The 16,386-nt window shown below is 44.4% G+C and overlaps 1 protein-coding gene and 1 pseudogene across 2 annotated transcripts in view; one reads left to right on the forward strand and one right to left on the reverse strand.

Moving 5' to 3' along the window:
- castor2 (cytosolic arginine sensor for mTORC1 subunit 2) overlaps positions 1–16,386 on the forward strand; it is a 102,073-nt gene that overhangs the window by 10,827 nt on the left and 74,860 nt on the right. The gene's annotated exons all lie outside the window — the stretch shown is intronic.
- Positions 11,077–15,987, reverse strand: LOC310784074 (coiled-coil and C2 domain-containing protein 2A pseudogene; annotated as a pseudogene). Its single transcript has one exon. The product of its transcript is annotated as a coiled-coil and C2 domain-containing protein 2A pseudogene (transcript).

Raw genomic sequence — 16,386 nt, forward strand, 5'->3', positions numbered from 1 at the left:
CAATCGCCGCCATCGTCGTAACACAGCCAGTTCTCCATCTTTTGAAGCATGATGTTAGATTACAACGAGCTAGTTGTGTGGCTTAGCCTTCCAAAATGTTGCTGTTAGTTTTTTAGAATGTAATACATAGAATTGGGAATGTTACATTCAATTTCATTCAGACTGTCTTTCAGGCTCAATCGCTGCCTTTTTCCCCCCGGAGCGAGGGAGGAGGGAGGGTGTTTTACCGTAGTGGCTGAGAGAGAGTAGTGGCACAGTGCTCCAATCAGGTCGCGAGGCACATTTTTTGCAACATCATCCAATCAGGGTCTCGCTCTCATAATGTCTGTCTTGCTCTCGTTCTGCCTCATACCAACATCCATAGATTTTGGAGGTTCCCGAGTGGCCGTTTGCTGGAAAAATCCATAGATAAGCCGCACCGTTATATAAGCCGCAGGGGCCAAAAAAGCCCAAAAAACGGGAAAAAAGCCGCGGCTTATAGTCCGGAATTTACGGTAATAAAGCCGTAGACTTAGAATCAGGGGAGACAATGCAACATTTCACTCACAAAAAAAAAAAAAAAAAAAAATACATTTTTAATTTTTTTTACATTTTTATTTTTATTTTCGAATTTCGAATTAAATTCGAATTTGGCCAGCGAATTTCGAATAGTGTTTTTGCTAGAAATGCCCATCCCTACTTCATATAGTCTCTAGTTTTCTGGCTGGGCACGGGCCTTTGTGCCAACAAAACTGTTTTAAACATGGGAAATTCACACCGGCATGCGCCGGGGACAGCAGTGTTGGAGAGGAGACACATTGAAATAAAGAGTTCATTGAGGAGAACACGTTGTCTTTCGTATTTTCTGCCATAGGCATTCATTTTGTAAAAAAAAAAAAAAAAAAATTGAAAATTGAAAATTGAAAATTTTCTAAGTATTAATATGATCGATAATCGATAATTGATCGTTAATTTTCACCAATTATCGATTTTGGAAAATTTTCAAAATGAACATCCCTATTAGGGATGTTGATGGTTAACCGTTAACCGTTTAACCGCCGAGAACGTCTTTGGTCGGTTAAGCATGTCAGTTAAACGGTCAATTTCCATGTTAATTTGCATATAACAGTGTTGCCAATGTGGCGATTTCCCCCCTTCCTTCGTGGTCAGCAATGTAACATAAGTATATTAAATGATGTGGCAAGTGTTAATTAGAGATGCTGCGATCCGATCATGTGATCGGATATCGGCGCGATATCAGCCAAAAAACATGGATCGGATCGGATCGGATTCCAGCGAAAATGACCGATCCAAGGCTCCGATATAAGCACTCCATTCCATGACTCCGCTCCAGGATTTCTATCCAGCATGCAGCACACTGAGGCCGCGTTGAGCCTAGGATGGCCAGGGCCAAAACGTCTTGCTTCAACATACATCGCATCGCATAAACCATTTCCACCCGCATGTTTGAGGAGTAGCTAACATAAACGTCAGATAAATACTCTCTATAGGCTAACGTTACCCACTGAGGCAGCTAACATGGCTAATTAGCTAGCTAACACCAGCTATCTTTCTCCTCTAAACTAACGTTAACGACACGTAGTTGACTGAGCGAACGGCGCTGTACAGCAGGTCGTTATCAAAATGTATTGCACTGAAGAGAAGTAACATTAGAAAATGACAAAAGACTCCTCCAATCTGGCAGTGGAAATGTATGCACAAACTTTGTGTGTAACTTTGCGAGACTCAACCGAATGACTGATGAGTCTCGCGTTGAGCCTAGGATGGCCAGGGCTTAGATCTGCGTGAGCACGACCCGTCGTAATTTGTCCAATTCAAGGTACATTAAAACGTTGTCTTGCTTCAACATACATCGCATCGCATAAACCATTTCCACCCGCAGGTTTGAGGAGTAGCTAACATAAACGTCAGATAAATACTCTCTATAGGCTAACGTTACCCACTGAGGCAGCTAACATGGCTAATTAGCTAGCTAACACCAGCTATCTTTCTCCTCTAAACTAACGTTAACGACACGTAGTTGACTGAGCGAACGGCGCTGTACAGCAGGTCGTTATCAAAACGTATTGCACTGAAGAGAAGTAACATTAGAAAATGACAAAAGACTCCTCCAATCTGGCAGTGGAAATGTATGCACAAAATTTGTGTGTGTGTGTGAGAGACAGGGACAGGGCTGTGTGTGTGTGTGCGACAGAGAGAGAGAGGGACAGGGCTGTGTGTGTATGTGTCCTGTGTGAGACAGAGTGGGGGTGTATGTGTGAGGAAACAATAATTATTTGTGTCCAGTGTTCACCCATTACAAAATAAGTGTGTATTTGATTGTTATGTTTTAGTTTTACATCAAATTAATTAGATGAACTAAATCGTTTACATACTATATTACCAAAGCACACACATACATACCTAACCCTAAAAATGTTTGTTGCCTGCTAGCTATCAGACAGCATAGAGAGGCTTAAATATGTGCTGTATCGGTATCGGATCGAAATCGGTATCGAATCGGGTATCGAAATTTGATCGGAATCGGATCGGTTTTGAGGCTAAAATATCGGAATCGGATCGGAATTGAAAAATCTCGATCGCAGCATCTCTAGTGTTAATCAAGCTAGATTTGGAAATAAACACATGGTTAATGTTGATTTTATCTACCTGATGTCTGATCAAACGCATTCCGCAGCGAAGCACACACACAGCTGAACACCTGCTGCAGCCACAGTGTCACAGTGAAGTGAGTGCACTGACTGCCATGCCCCTCTGCTGCTCCTGTCTGAGTACACAGCTCAGATGTGCTCTGTGACCATTTCAGAATGATTAACACACCCAGCGAAACAATCAGCTCATATATTCTACTACAGTATAGTTTTGTTAACTCTGTGTGTGCTGTCATTACTTTTTCTTCACTGGCTCATTCGGTCTAACTCTCTCTCCCTCCCTCTCTGCATGTTCATCATGCACACGCATGCATACTCACGCACTCAATGATGAAACAGTAGTTTTACCGTGTTACAAAAATGCAGACGTGAAGCGGGCTAATTGACGATTGAAAAGTATCAATTAACGTTAGTCTTTACTGTCCAACACATGCAGTTCGAAGAAATTGTTTCACAACAAGAGACGGATTGTTTGTAGACTGCATTGACAACTGACAGCTGCTGCGTGCGGAGTGCGGACTCGTCTTTATAATGTTGTGGAGCCCTGCAAGACACAGAGAGCACAGCCCTCGTCGCGTGTGTGAACAGAGAGGAAGAAGGGGTGAGACCGAAGCAAACTATTTCTTAAAGGAGAATTTCGGTTTTTTTGAACCTGGACCCATCTCCTGGCAATAATTATGATTTGGCCACTCACCCAGCGATGTCCGCGGCGTTTCTGGCCGTCCTAGCGTTGTTTTGAGATCAATAGCGTCCAAGTCAGTTGTAAAATGGAGCTGATTTGGGGCCAAGTGTGAGCCTGTCTTTCCTGCATCTAAATAGCTATTTTTATTCCCGTTTTCGCCACATATATCGACGTAATGTGATCCCTCAACATCCACCAGAGTGATATTTCGCCCCAGGCCATTTCCTGGAGTCTCCCAGGGATCAAATTGCCTCAAACGTGATCTCGGTCACCAAGTCTCGTAAAGTCCCGTGATACTTTCCTGCCGACTGGCCAACTACAGGTCAGGAGGACGCTTTGTGGTGGTGGTTTTAGCGTAACCTATGTGGGGTTTGGCGTAACCTATGTGGGATTCGAAATAACGAAGGTTATGCCAAACCCCACATAGGTTACGCTAAAACCACCACCGCAAAGCGTCCTACCTGTAGGCCAAATCAGCTCCATTTTACAACTGACTTGGACGCTATTGATCTCAAAACAACGCTAGGACGGCCAGAAACGCCGCGGACATCGCTGGGTGAGTGGCCAAATCATAATTATTGCCAGGAGATGGGTCCAGGTTCAAAAAAACCGAAATTCTCCTTTAAAAGCAGGTAAACCACTGTGGGATTAGTGAGACTATTGCTAAAAGGAGAAGATACTGTAGTGATGCGCGCTTCGTCAGTGCGCCCTGCAGCCTGGGCTGTCGTCCGCTCAAACATTGTCAAACGATTGTCGTTAATTGCGTTTTTTGACGGTGGGATGTGGATCAAAGCCAGATCCATCTCCTGTGAAAGTATGGTGGATGTTGAATGTGTAAAAGCTATTTTACGGACCCATTAGGTGGCGACAGTGCTCTCCAGATTAGAGAAAGGCGAGGAAAAAAGAGAGAAGAAGTCATGGGGAAACGGAAATCGCATCGGTATGCATCAATATGCATGAAGCATAACGTTAGCTGTGCCTGCAGCAGCCAATCTGCTGCCACAATTGAGCCCCTCCGTGTCCGCTGCGATAGCCCATCCGCATGATTAGTTGTGGAGTTGTTATTATTCTCAACTGGAAGCGATGGGAGCCGCTGACAAATACACGCGGAACGCTGTAAAAAAGCTGGATGTAGCGCACTTTTCAGTGCAGAGCAAACTCAGCAGAGAGCCACCAGAGCCACCAGAGACACACCCACGGAGGAGGGGTTTGCAGTTGAGGGGGGGGGGGGGCACCCAAGGGCAGCATACAACACCGACCCAGACAGACCCACACAGCAGGACAGGATTGGCAAATAAGCTAGAATATCTGATGCCCACCAGCATTAAATCAAGACCAGCAAGAAGCTGCAACCAGCAGCGCACGCAGGGGCCAGCGCTGCTGGTTGCAGCTAAAAAATATTATTTTGCCAAACAAAATTCCTTTGTTTTCACTGTTTTATTGAAGGAAATTATTTTTGAGGTGTCACATCAGAAAATATTAGCTTCAGAGTCAGTCATGTGCTTGAAATGCTTCATTTCACAAAAGGCTACCGGTAATTATCTCAGCTTCTAAGTTTGAAACGTCTCTTTTTGGTGAAATCAACCTATCTTTTCCGGCTCATAACTAAAGAACGGAAAATGATATCAATAAACTTTTTTTTGCTGATGATAGAAGAGAGTCTCATCGTTCTTTGGCCGTGTTCGGTGTTTACATAGTAATATCACACAATATTCTGTGGGCCTCGAGAAATCACTGAAAACTAGGGGTGTCACGATACACTCAGTTCACGATACGATACGTATCACGATACTGGGTTCACGATAACGATACGATACGATACGATTTTAACAATATTTTTTTAAACTTGAATAATGACAATATATGACTGGAAAAGTAGTATTTTATTTGAAATGCACAAATACAAAACATGCTGTTGTGGGAAATTGTTATTACAATAACAACTAGAAAAAACATGAGATTGGAGATAAGGCTTATCTTGAAATAGAATGAGTTACACCGTCACTTAGATTTACTTTGAACTAAAAGGTTTCTCAGCAGTATAAATTCTCATTATGCATCTTCAGTTTTTCTTCAAACTCAAACAACAAGACTTTTCTTAGTCTATTTTTTATGCATCTTCAGTTTTTCCTGTCAAGTAAACAGTTTTGCCAGAAACTCAATTGAATGGTTTCTCTCCTGTATAACTTCTCATGTGTCTCTTCAGAGACTTGTTCAACTGAACTACTTTCCACACATTGAACTTCAACGAACAAAGACGTTTCTTTGTCTATTTTTGAAGAAAAAAAAAAAAATTCACGATATGAGATTTCATCTCAACGATACATATCGTGACGTTTTACTATCGCGAAATTTCGTGGGACGATATATTGTGACACCCCTACTGAAAACGCTCTGAAACTCTGGCACTGGGAGCATCCGTTCTCCAAAAGTGGCTGGCACTCAATGAGTTAATATGCAATGCGAGCAGTATAGCCTATCGGAGGAATTTTTTTGTTTAGATGGCTGGAGGATTCAACTTGTCTTCTCGTTTTGTTAATGTGTTTTTTTCTGCTTGTAGATGTAAAAAGAAACTCTTTCTAATAGGAGTGGGCTATAAATGGGTCATTTCTTGTTTTGCTTAGGTCTCAGTTTTTTTGTATTCCATTTGCCCTATCTCAACATGAAATGACAAAATTTTTGGCTTCAGGTCCAAGAAAAAAGTGTGCAGGGCACAAATCCAAGATGACCACCGTTTTCCCTGAAAAATCACATTTCACAACTTTGTCATTTTTGGGTCTTTTTACTTGGTTGTGGTGTCTAACCCTATGTTTTGGGGGTCAAGCAATCTATTTATGCATCTAGAAGTAGTCACAAACCATCATATATTGAGTTAATACATACTTTTGACCAGATTTACCCTTCTTTACCTCAATTTTGAACCATGCCCGTAGACCTAATATTTATAGAAAAAGCTTAAATTTGACATACCATAATAATATTAATAGCAACCCTACACTGCTAATTATTACCAACATTTCACACCATTTAACTTATTTCACTACAAAATACTGTATGGTGAATTTTATTGTGAAATAGGCCATCCGCTGTCATAAGTCAACATTACTGTAATCACATGAGGGAGATGGGAAGACAACAGCACAACCCTAGCACAACAGTTTGACTTGAATCTAGAGGAAGCTGGGGTACAGAAGTAATTTAGCCTCTACAAAGAGAGATGCTTTACTAGACTTGGATACGAGGCAGGTGCAGTCTATGATTGCATTCCCTACATCAAACGGCTACTTGAGACACTGCTAAATAATCTTCTTGATCGAGCATGCAACATTTACCTTGAGAATGACTTCATAATAGCAGGATTCAAAGCACTTGCTAATTTTACGTACAGGGTGACAATGCCCTTCCTCAACGGCGTTGAGATAGCAAGCCAGGATTTGCTGGTTGACATGCTTCCCAAGCTCTGCAGTGACCTTGCTGACAGCTGAGAGCCTAAAAATATAAAAATGGAAGACAATGCTCCACAAAGTGATCTCGATCACCTTCTTCTTGGAGAGATGTGTGTCCAGGCCGCGAAAGGAGTGGAATTGCAGCGCAAACATGAGTATTAGGATGTTGATCCTGATGCTGCATGAGCAACTCCTCTCTATACACTGACTGCAGACCAACGGAAAAACCTGCCCACAAACAACCTGAATGCAGAGAGGTACTTGGCCAAGTGTAGATATCTTGCTGCCCAGTCAGCCCAACACTCAAATAGGATGTTCAAGGCAAAGGGGATCAAAGATTACCTTTATGCTAACAGATAGACATGGCAGTGAAGTCGAGCAGTCAACCACAGCTGTCCTTAAACACCTAGATGCAATGGAGGTGACATGGAGTAACAAACAGAAAGAGAAGAAGAAACGGGTTGAGAGAGAACCTGCAAAAGAAAGTGAGGGCCAATGATTTTGTTGAAAACTTCTTGTGAAGTGCAAAGAACATGGAGGGCCTATTTAATAGATGTAATAGGCCCTATTACATCTGTCACTACTCAATGAAGTGAAGGCACTTGTCCTTATGAGTCACCTGAGCTGAAGGCTTACTTGAGGCAAGAGATCCAATACCAGAAAGTTGTCAGAGAAAGAGATGATTGAGAACCTAATTGTGCTCCTCGGGGATGATTACCAAGCTGAGGTGGTATTTCCTTGTGAGGAGGAGGAGCCAGAAAGGCAGAGGGGATCTCTCAGGAAGAACCTATGCTCCAGCCCAACCAATTACTTGCTGTCATTTGGGATGAGGGTATATTGGGTTTTACCTGGATGATAATGGGGATGGAACCTTCCGTGTGGATCACCTGATGCGCGTTGGTACTGGAGATTAAATTTGGCAGCGACCACCTGGCACTGATGACATCCAGGACACTATCGGGCAGCAGATTGTGCCTGTGGCAGTTTCAAGAGCCTGGGACTTTATAGGAGAAAACTGTTATGTTTTAAGCAATGCCCCTGAAATTGAACATAATGTTTAGTGAATTATGCTAATTAAGGTGAAAAAATAGGTAAATTTGGTCAAAAAAGGTATTAACTCAATATCTGATACTTTGTAACTATTTCTAGATGCATACATAGATTGCTTGACCCCAAAAACATAGGGTTAGACACTAAAACCAAGTAAAAAGACCCAAAAATGACAAAGTTATGGCTAAAAATGTGATTTTTCAGGGAAAACGGTGGTCATCTAGGATTTGTGCCCTGCACACTTTTTTCTTGAACCCCAGGCCAAACATTTTGTCATTTCATGTTGAGATAGGTCAAATGGAATAAAAAAAAACTGAGACCTAATAAAAATGACCAAAAAAGTGTTTTTGACCTCTGTATAGCCCACTCCTATTTCTAATGAAAGAAAAACAAACATTTGTTGTGGTAATGGTTTAATGGGGCACAGACAGTCAAATAGCGCATTTTAATCTTCTCGGTTAACCGACCAATTGTCTGCTAATGAGGGTCGGTTGTCGGTCAAGAAAAATTATGATTTTCGACATCCCTAGTTGTGATGTTATATGGCGTGAAACTGTGGCTGTAACACATTACTCAAAATAAATAAAGGTTACGTTACAATAAGCGTTTTATTTTGAAAGCAACAAAGCGGATGACGTTCTTGTACATGCTGGCTGACTTGACGCCCGTGCAGTTCATGCTGCCAGATCCACATAACGATGCATGCGTAGATTTAGACCATTTTAAAGGGGTGGGGAGTGGGGTGAGTACCCGAACAGCGGAAACGTTACTCGACTACTGACATTATGAACTCCTACTCCTGCCCATCCCTAACGTGAATGCGATTGAGACTGAGACCTGACATTAATGGCTTGATATCATATTCCAGATGCAACCTAGCTAGCTGTTAAGAGGTTAACGTGAATGCGATTTAGAGCTGCCACGATTAGTTGACTAGTCGCGATGACGTCGATTACCAAAATAGTCGCCGACATATTTGGTAATCGACGTCATCGCATGTTCTTTGGGAGCTGAAAAAAAAAATCTGTTTGTTTTGTTTCCCCAAAGCTGCTGCTGGTTCATTAAAATATGTATTTTTGAGTCAATTATAATCTTAATTGTCTTTATTTTTAGTTAGCACATGCCTAAGACAACTTCAAGCTAAATTTAGAAGCTGATGATAGCTAAATCAGAGCGATTGAGTAATTGTGCGATAAGTTCCAATTTATGATCCGATTAGTCGAGTAAACGTTAAAATAATAGGTGACTATTAGCTAGCTATGTTAAGAGGTTAACGTGAATGCGACTGATTGGGAATATGATATCAAGGCTTGATTAACCCGTGCTATTTCCTTGTGTGATATTCCCTAGTTGTCATTAGCCTACCTAGACCTGTTCCATTTTCAATGGTAAATCAAAGACACGTGAGATATCACAAGTACTTTTATTAAAACACCAACCAAAATGAAATGCAAAGAGAGGTTGGTGCTTTCACAACATATTTACACAATGAGATTTTTTTTAAATAAATAATAATCAATAATGTGGATAAAGACTTGTGTGTAAAGGCACAGTCGATGATGACATCTGGTGCAGCTGCTGGGCGTGAGAAAAGGAGGGGAGACTGAAGACCAGTCCACCTGAAGCTGATCCCCATGACCTTGCAGCACACCACACTCACCAAAGATCCACACTGCTGTAGGAGTAAAATAAAATGTAATATGCTTCAGGGAATGACATAAAAAAGTTACATAATGGGTGGCTATACATTGATCATAGTTAATGTTGTTTCACAGTAGCTAATATCTGGCCATATTTCTGCAATTTCCCACTATTTATATATGCTTAGTACGTTACAATAGCTATAAAGTCAATAATAGATAAATCTTTGGTTAAACTTTTATTGTAGTTTCGTGTTAATTTAGTCTACCTCAACGTAACGTGAATGTGGGACGACTCTTCACTGCCTCACGGTCCCGACCGGAACAACGAGAACAGAGGTGGATGGCCTGGATGTAGCCCATAGCCTGTTAGCTAGCTTGTTAGCAGTCTGACCTAGCTTCAGCTAGTTTGAGGAGCTTCCACTGCGAGCTAAGGTGGGCGTGTTTGTCAGCACATAAGATCACCCCCATAGGTTATGCTAATCGGTGCTCATCCCACGCTCCCCATAGCTCCACCCTTTCAACCCCCTCCTTCCCACTAAAACCAAGATGGCGACACCCACCGTTTGAACTCCACCAGGGAGAAGAAATTCAATGAGATAGTTATGTCCATTATTTATAGTCTATGGTACAAAACCACCATCGGACACATTTTAATTCCACCTGTTTGTGACTCCGATTCCGGACCGGTACGAGTGAGTCTGGCCGGTCACGTCAGGGATCTGGATACTGTTGGCTGCCTGCAGACTGTCCACTAGCGACAAGAACGATACGACTTTCAGTTGGATTTTCAAAGTAAAACGAAGTCTAAAGCACTCAGAAGCAATTGAAAATGTTTTATTTTTGTATTTCCCTGTGTGTGTGCCTGACGAGGGGGCACGCTGTGGCGAGAGAAACACAGACGCTACAAATCCCAAGGCGCACTCTGGAGCCCTGGTGTAACGTTAAATAAGACGTCTCACGGTAACACAAGCTGATGATAATTATAACGTTAATGCTAAGCTAAGCTAACTTATCCATGACAGTGAAAAAGCCCCCTTACCTAACATCAACAATGTGGCAGTGAAACAATTTATCCAGCTAACGTTAGATAATTGAATAATGTTACCTGATATTGTCTAAGTCGATGCCTCACTTGAAGTTTCATCATCATCGTCCAAGACAAGACCGAGCTGCTGGCTGTATAGGTGTCTTGCTGCTGGTGGTGCTAACGTTAGCTGCGGTGGATCCGCTTGCTGCGTTCATCAATCGAAAACTGTCTGTGCAATTTTCATTGCAGTTATTATATTCAATAAAGAAAGTTGATTGAACAAAATGAAAAATGAATCACTTTTTTTTTGTAATCATCAGATATTCGAATATTCGGGGAAAACCTCAATAGAATATTCGAATTTGAAAAAATCGATTCGAAGACAGCCCTAGTATAACGGCGGTGATGCAATGACCGCGACAGCCCTACCCCCATGACGACGCCAGGCCAACAGCGTGTATACACTAGAACGCACACAAACAAATACTGTAAGTGAATGCAAATAAATTGCATAGAGTAGTTAGCCTAAATTACTGATGCTCATATACAAAAGCAGTAAAGTGTCCGCTATCAACAGTCATGTGTGGATAAGTGAGGCCAAGTACACCCATACAGACAGGACATCATTAGGGTAGGGGTGCACATACGCAGCCAGAGCAAACTCCACATTAGATACCCACACATTGTGAAATCCGGTGATGTAGACCGCCTCAATGATGGGATGAATCTCGGAGAATGGGAGATGAAGGGGGAATCCTGCAATCCTGTAGTCTCCCAACAGGCTCTGTAGCTCCAGGTGCTGCTCGTTTGCCACGTGCCGCCCCCCACTCTGCTCCAGCTTGGGCAGGAAGTGTCTCAGGATGGAGGTGCAGTAGCGGTTCCAGTGGGTTGGAAGACGAGGCCGCCACTCCATGATCTTCTCCTTCAGGATCTTCTCAATTCTGTCCTGAAGCTCTGCTGCGGCTGCTTTGTCCGTGCGGCAATACACCAGCTCCTCGGGCTGTACACTGGACAGCCCTGGGTGGGGGAAGGATTGGGAGAAGAAGGGCTTCCACAAATTGGCTTTCGTGACATCAAAAGTCGTCCTCATCGGGGAAGTATACTCCTGAATGTTGAACCACACATTGTAAGCGCTGACCAGGCAACCAACTGTTTGCAGGGGGCAGAAGGTGTCATACTGGCCATAGTACTGACTACTGCTGGAGTTCCAGATCAGGTAGCAGTTCTCCTCATAGGTCAAGACATAGGCTGTGAGTCCCTCAAGGATAGCGGTGCCAATTATAAGCCATGCTTTCTTGCCCATAGAAAGGAAGTAGTTGCACAACAGTACAGCATGTTCTTCCTCATCACCGGCTAGGAGGGCGAGGAATTGATCACAGGTGCTCCACATGTCACAAACACCAGAAAACGAAATGCTGTCTGGCAGAGAGGGGATGAGCGACACAAATCGGGCAACCAGTTCAGTGGCCTGCTGGGGACTGCTAGCATCCAGGAACTCCTGTGGGGGGTTGAGCAGCCGGATGTAGCGGGTGATGAAGACCGTCTTGCCAGTTATGTCTATTACGGTGGTAAGGCAGGGTCGGTCTGGGTAGTCCCGTGCTGCATCTCTCTCAAATCTCTCAGATGCCTGAAGTAAGCGTTCATCTTCTTGGCTATGGCTATCAATTGTTTTTTTAATTCTCTCTCCAGGCACCAGCTGGGGTTCGATAGTGATGGACAGTCTAATAAATGCTCCTTCGCTCGGGCTGCACACGGCATCATAAGCATCTTCACTACCAAAGCTGCATTGCTTACTGTACCCCAGCAACACTGTCGGTGTATCCACCTTGAAGGTGCCACAAATCCGGGCCTGAGAATAAATGGTGCTGAAGGGAATCTTGACAGAGCCCAACCAGTGCTTCTCTACCTGAGTGTGTATTGATTCCCCCCCATCTTTGTCACCCATTCCGGTTTCATAAACCATCTCATCAAATATGTTGATGAAGACCTCATCTTTGACTGACTGCAGGCTGGCTGTGCTGTAGTCACCATTTGGGGCGCTAAATGGCAGCTCCAACTGCTCGTTCCAGCAGGGGTTTGGTCCGTCAGCTGTTGTCGTTTGGAGAACTGTGCGCTGGAAGGATACCTCCACAAATGGCTGCACTTGAACCTGTCTGTGGAGCCAATCACTGCCCGGAATGGCACTCTGTCCTGCTGCAAACGTCTCAGCAAAAGCACGGGCTGACTTTGAGGTCAGTGGTTTGCTGGTGTAGGGCCTGCGGACGGGGATGTCATAGGCCCGGATGATATTGAGCAGCATCTTAATGTCTCCATCAGACAAATTCTGAGCTGTCACATTCCTTTCTTTCCTCTGAGGTTTCAAGGGCCTGTGACAAAATAAAGACGGGGTTTGTCTGTCCTGCTTGTATCTTGTATATTGTATCTTGTTGGGTTCAGCCTCTTTTTTTACGTTAAGTCCTAGAATCCTGATGCTTGGAACCTCCTCTTCTATCACCAAGTCAGACAGAAGGAAGTGATGCTTGGCAACAAGGAACCTGTTGATGACCGATTTTCGTATCTGCTGAAGATATTTGGCAACTAAAGCTCTATGTGAAACCAGATGTTTTTTAGTGTCAATTATCTCTCCTTCCTTCAGTCTCTTGTCATATTCCTGGAACACTTTATCTGTGATCTCCCTCTCCAAAGTGGGGACACACTTGTAATTGCGGAACTCAGCAACTTCCTGGTTCCTGAGCCTGAGCAGACGAAATCTTTTAGACCCATCCAGCTCATCATCAGTCACAAAGTTGAACTCCTCCTGCAGCTGCTCCAGACGGAAGTATTCTGGAGCAGTCACCTCTCCGCTACTCGTCACTTTCAGCAGCTGCATGATGGAGGCATTGTTCGGGTCGTTGGGATCCAGTCGCGATTTTGTGGCCCACTCCCTGATTTTTTTCATGTCATTGAGTCCAGATGCCCCTATACACATACCCAGGCCACTGTGCATGCCACCAGGCTGCTGAGACATTGGAGGGGCGAGTGCTACATCAGCCTCCCCTATCCCCCATGACACACAGCAGGACAGCCTCCCAGAGATCAACAGGGTCTGTCTGTTACTGCCATCAGCCTCGAAGGAGAAGGGCACATCACTACCGATGCCCTCATGGTCGAACATGACCTTCTGGTTGCTGCTGAACTCAAACTCCTCAGCAGGGACCTTTCCCGTCACGACTGATGGCTCTGGCACTGGCACAAACACTTCAGCTAGCAGGGAGTGGGACCATGATGAGCCAATCTCTTCGAACACCTGCAACTTTATGCTTTCAGGCCAGTTAACTATCTTCATATTGAATATCTGGTTAAAGTCGACTCTGAAGTCCGAGTTCAGGGAGCGGCTGTCTGTTCGGGAAACTTCTTTGTCATTATATAAGACTTTGATGAAAAGAGAACGCCTTGCAATATCCTCTCTTCGAGCAAATTCAGCCCTGGGGCACTGCTCATTGGTAGTGATGTTTCCAGAGACAGACAGCTCAGGGACCAGGAGAGGCTCTCCTGGTGTCCTGCGTATCCTGTGGGCTTTCTCTCTGACCTGCTCCTCTATAGCATCCAAGTCTGGTTTCTCTGGAGCCACTGGCTTTGGAAACTCTTCTACAAGATCTGCTTCAATCACATCCTGCTCATCATCATCATCATTTCCTGTCTCATCTTGAACCTGGCCTTTCTTCTTCTTCTTCTTGGCTTTGTGTTTTCTCCTCCAGACCTTCCATTCCTCAAGCAGTTTCTTGTATTCAGTCTGCTTTCTCTGGTATTCCTCCTCCCTCTCTGTCTCCAGTTCCACCACCTCTGCTAAGATCTCATCTTCATACTCCTGTTGATTTGTGGCTCCCCTTATCTCCTCTCTTCTGAGGTAGAGCTTGTAGGGAGTGTTGGTAAACCTCTGAAAGTCCCTCAGGGCTTTGACCTTTTTCCAAACTTTGACAATGTTCCTCAGCAGGGTCCTGTCCTCCTTCTGCTCCATGTCCCGCAGCTGCCGAGTGTTCCTAACCTCCAGACTGTATTCAGAGATCCTCTGCTGCATGACCTGGGTGAGAGCCTGCCCACCATGGATCTCAAGCATGTTCTGCAGGGCATTCCTCAGGCCATGCAACTTCTCTGTGAGGTGTGCTGTAAGGTTCTTATGCTGCCTGGTGAGGTGCCTGTCATACAGCTGGGCCAGGCGTGCCGTAAGGACATGCTCGCGGCTGAAGAGCGGATGATGGGAGAAAATCAGCCCAGATACATCCAGATCAAGCTGGTATTCTCTCTCGGGGTCCCTCGCTGCAGCTATGTACAGATTTTCATATTTGGACTTCAGTGCCTTCCTGTACACAGTATGCAGTGCAGGGTCCAGGTCCTCCATGTGGAAGAGAGGAGGCCTTGTGGATGATTCCTTTATGGGGTCTGGCAGGGCCATGATCCTGCCATCGTCTCCGAACCACTTCTTTCCCTCCTCTTGTTTCAAAATGCGGTTCTCCAGAATGTTATCATTGGTCAGGGTTACAGGGGGTCTCTCCCCTATGTACAGCCCCTCCTCTTCCAGATAACAGGGCTGCATGTCATCATGCAGTTTACTGGAGGCTGGAACTGTGCGAAGACTTGGGGTAAAGAGGAGCTCACTCTCTTGCTGAATATGTCTATCTGGTTTCTTCACTTCCAGAAACTCCTGAGATGATTGCTCAATGGCAAGTAAATTCCCCTCTTCATCCTGCACAAGAGGAGCTTCTTCACTCTGAGGCTGCTCCTTATTTTCATCTTCGCTATCTTTATCTTCTTCTGCATCTTCCCACTCTCCCCCCCCTGTTCCTTCTTCATCTCCATCCTCCTCAGCTTTTGTTGTCTGTTTCTGTATTTTCCTCTTAACCTGGTCAGTCCCCTCTTGAGGATCTGGGTCAAAGTTGTATGTAAAGAAATGGTATGCTTCTTCTGCAGTTGGTAAGCCTTTTTCTGCATGTCTGGCTGTATCTTGAAACCTGAGCCTGGTGCTGAGTACCAGAGGGACATCATCTCTTCCTGTCCTGTCTGGATCAACCTCTCTGTCAAACCTTGTAAGAGTCTCTTTGTCTTGGAGGCTCTGTAGTCGACTGGCTGGCTCGAGAGAAGCCTCCTGCTGCAGACGGCTCTCAGCTTTAGATCTGGCTGCTCTCAGCTTCTCTTCCATGCGCTGTCTCATGAAGTTGTCTGAACGGGTAGAGCCAGAGGTTAACTGATGTCTCTCCACATGGCTGCAGCCAGGAGCCAGTATCTCTCTCTGAGAACCAAGCAGTGGTCTAGACAAAACCAATGGCCCTGCTGGTTTCTCCACTGATCTCTCATCTTCACTGTAGGACTGAATAACGGTGATCTCCTCGTTGTCCTCAGGAGACTCCTGGGCTGAACACTGTTCAAGAATTTTCTTCTGCCTCTGTCTCTGGGCTCTTACCATGCATTTAAGTGTCTCTCCAGGGTCTCCCTCACTGCCTGTCAGTTCCATGTTCGTAGTTTGTCGTCTCTCCTCCCTCAACTTGCTAGATTGAACGAGAGCCTGAGTGACCCCAGATTCTTGTGAAGCATGGTGTTTCTTTCGCAGTTTTTCTCGAATATCACTGTGGGAGGCCATGTTAAATAATATGATGGCTGGTTCTCACAAAAGGGCTTAAGTTTTAATCCAGAATGTCATTCTCGTTTAGGCTATGTTAACGTCCTCTTTCACTGCAAGGGTAGTGACACATAATAGATAGTCAGGAATGGTTTTGTAACAATATACTTACCGGTCCTACTTATAGCCTCTGCAGGGAATGTTTTATGACATCATTGATGATGTCATCAGTTATGCCAATTCAATGCAGGAAAACCGTGTCACTGATGCAGGGTTCACGGCTAACTTTTACAC

The sequence above is a fragment of the Poromitra crassiceps genome, assembly GCF_964638095.1.
Source record: "Poromitra crassiceps genome assembly, chromosome: 1".
In the NCBI taxonomy this organism is placed as follows: domain Eukaryota; kingdom Metazoa; phylum Chordata; class Actinopteri; order Beryciformes; family Melamphaidae; genus Poromitra; species Poromitra crassiceps.